Consider the following 3,013-nt stretch of genomic DNA (forward strand, 5'->3'; position numbering starts at 1 on the left):
CAGGCTGACCCTGGGCCGCTGGCGTTGGAGGCAACTCCGGAGCTGGGGTCAGGGAGCCGTGAGCAGGACAAGCTGGAACACCGTCATGCGGCCCGATCTTCCCGAAACGTGGCCATCTTTCCTGGGCAGCCCCTCCCTGGGTCAGTGCAGCTCGCTCCTTCCCAGCGTTGGAGAGCTGGTCGGGACACTGCTCGGGGCGCCCTGGCCTCTGCGGAGAAGCGGTCCTGGGGGCCCTCCCCTCGCTGTGCCCACAGCGGATCCACCCGCCATGACCTGCATCACCCCAGCACGAGGGCCGCGGGGCGTCTGGGTTGCAGCGATGAGGATCGGAGTCTCAGGGTTGCCACTCACGCTGTGTGACGGGTGCAGGACCCAGAGCCCAGCTCCCGTCGGGGCCGCGGCTCTGCCCCCCGACCCCTGTTTGGTGGCTCTGTCAGAGACCAGAGCCTGAACCGCAAACCGTGGGGGTGGGGGTGGCAGACGGAGGGGACTGTGCAGCAGGGAGAAGGGAGACTGCTCCTGCCCCAGCACGGCCGGCCCTTCGCCCGCCTGGAGGGTCCACCCGCCACGACCTGCATCACCCCAGCGCGAGGGCCGCGGGGCGTCTGGGTCGCAGCGATGAGGATCGGAGTCTCAGGGTTGCCACTCACGCTGTGTGACGGGGGAAGGTCCCTCGCCCTCTCTGAGCTTGGTCTGCTCCAGGAAAACGGGGTGCGGGCCCCCCAGCTGCTGCCTGCTGCGGAGGGAGATTCCATGAGACCACCCGCGAGAGGAGTCAGTGTGGACCAGGTCTGGCGCTGGGCTGGTTTCCGGCTTTTTCTGGGTCTTTGTCACGACGGAGACCCCCGGAGACCCGGGTTCCCTAGTTGGCCTGCTCAGCTGAAGAAACGATGGCCGTCTCCTTGAAGTTGAGGAAGAATTAAAAATGATGCATATGGAGAATTTTTACTGGCACTGCCATGGCCTAAACATGTTCTTTTAAGTGGAAAACAGAGGCTACGACTGGCTCCTGTGCAGCTCGCTGTGGGCCCCGGACGGTTTCAGGAAAGGGGTGGGGGGAACGCACCCCGAGCCCCGGGGCTGGGCCGCTCTGGGCTGGGCATGCAGGGGAGCGTCCCCGCTTCTGTCGACTTAAAAACAGTGTCTTCTCCCCCGGGGGCAGGCGCTATTCCCAGGACTAGCAGTTCATAACCCGGAAGCGTCTGAAAAGTAGAAAGTGAACGAGGGAGGTGGCTGGAGGCCCAGGAGATGCGTGAAGGAGGCGGTGGGCACGGAGTTTCCATCGTGGTTTGCGGTTCCGGTTCCGGCTCTGGTCTCTAAGGTTAGGTGACTCGCCCAGGGTCACGCGCTGAGCAGGGAGGAGTGGTGTGGGTGTGGGTGTGGGTGTGGGTGTGGGTGCGGGACTGGTCTTTCTAACAGGAAGGACAGTGATAACGAGCTCCCGCGCCCTGGCTGTGGGTCCCCGCGGACAGGGGTGGCCGTGGGCGCTGACGGATGCAGGACACGCACCCTGCGGAGGGCGCTCCGGCAGGAATGGGTCCTCCCTGTGTGGCCAGTAGGAGACGCGTGAACCAGCGGGGCTTTGCTGTTGGGGGCCCTGTGGGCCGTCCACACCCCAGGGGACCCACCCCAGGTTAGGCTGACCACCAGGCCCCGAAACGGGTGCAGGACCCAGAGCCCTGCTCCCATCGGGGCCGCGGCTCTGCCCCCCGACCCCTGTTTGGCGGCTCTGTCATGCACATCCAGGCCCGTTCCAGGCTGACGGATGCAGGACACGCACCCTGCGGAGGGCGCTCCGGCAGGAATGGGTCCTCCCTGTGTGGCCAGTAGGAGACGCGTGAATCAGCGGGGCTTTGCTGTCGGGGGCCCTGTGGGCCGTCCACACCCCAGGGGACCCACCCCAGGTTCCCCCTCCTACCAGGCCCCAAAACGGGTGCAGGACCCAGAGCCCAGCTCCCGTTGGGGCCGCAGCTCTGCCCCCCGACCCCTGTTTGGTGGCTCTGTCATGCACACCCCAGGCCTGTTCCAGGGTTCTGACCCCGAGCACCAGGGCCGGCCCGGAATCTGCAGGCTGACCGCCCCCCAGCTCGGGGAACACGGGGCCCCGGGAGAGCACGTGCTGGCACCTCACCGGGAAGGGCTTTTGCAGGCAGGTGGGAGGCCCGGGGCTGGCGTGGGAGAGGCCCACCGTGCGGACTCGAGGGCTTGGGTCCACCTCCCCGGCGTGGAGAGGCGTGGGGGTCCTTTGCCTGTGACAGATGAGGAAACTGAGGCTCGCCGTGGCCACGCGACTCAGTCACGTCCGGCCAGTGCAGGGCCCCCAGCTGTCCCCTCCGTCCCCGGGGCAGCGGGACCGGCTTTCCTGCCACTCGCTGGTGACTCCTGCAGGGCCTCTGGGGGGCAGTGCCCGGGGACAGGCTCGGACGGGACGGGTGGGGAGGGGTTTGGCTCCACTGCAGTTGTTACTCCTCACCCGAGGGTGTTTTTCCATTGATCTTTGGAGAGAGTGGAAGAGAGAGGGGGAGACGGAGAGAAACATCGATGAGAGAGACACATCGATGGGTTGCCTCCTGCATGAGCCCAGACCAGGGCCCGGGCCTGGGAGGAGCCTGCAACCGAGGTCCGTGCCCTTGACCAGCATGGAACCCGGGACCCTTCGGTCCGCAGGCCGACGCTCTATCCACTGAGCCACACCGGCCAGGGCCTCACTGCAGTTGTTGTGGGCCTACTGCCCGCTCTTGACCTGTGAGGCCATTTCTCTGAGGAAGAGGTGACGTCAGCGATGGCCACGTGCGGGTTCGGGTGCCCACGCGGCGGTTTCGCGCACCTGGTGCTGTTTGTCAGGGTTCCGGAGCTTTGCCAGGGGGCCCCGTTCTCACGTGACGGGGAAACTGAGTCAGGGCACGGCGACCTTCCGTGAAGCCCGTTCTCTCCCCAGGCCCATCCCTGGGGCCACCGTGGCCAGCGTGGCCTCCCCGTGGCCACATCTGGGAGTCGCCAGAGGAGCGCCTTG

General features: G+C 66.5%; 1 protein-coding gene across 1 annotated transcript in view; it reads left to right on the top strand.

The window, feature by feature from the left end:
• Positions 1–3,013, top strand: part of KCNK9 (potassium channel, two pore domain subfamily K, member 9) — a 40,765-nt gene that overhangs the window by 27,928 nt on the left and 9,824 nt on the right. The window lies entirely within an intron of this gene.

Source organism: Myotis brandtii, unplaced genomic scaffold, assembly GCF_000412655.1.
Source record: "Myotis brandtii unplaced genomic scaffold, ASM41265v1 scaffold532, whole genome shotgun sequence".
NCBI classification, from domain to species: domain Eukaryota; kingdom Metazoa; phylum Chordata; class Mammalia; order Chiroptera; family Vespertilionidae; genus Myotis; species Myotis brandtii.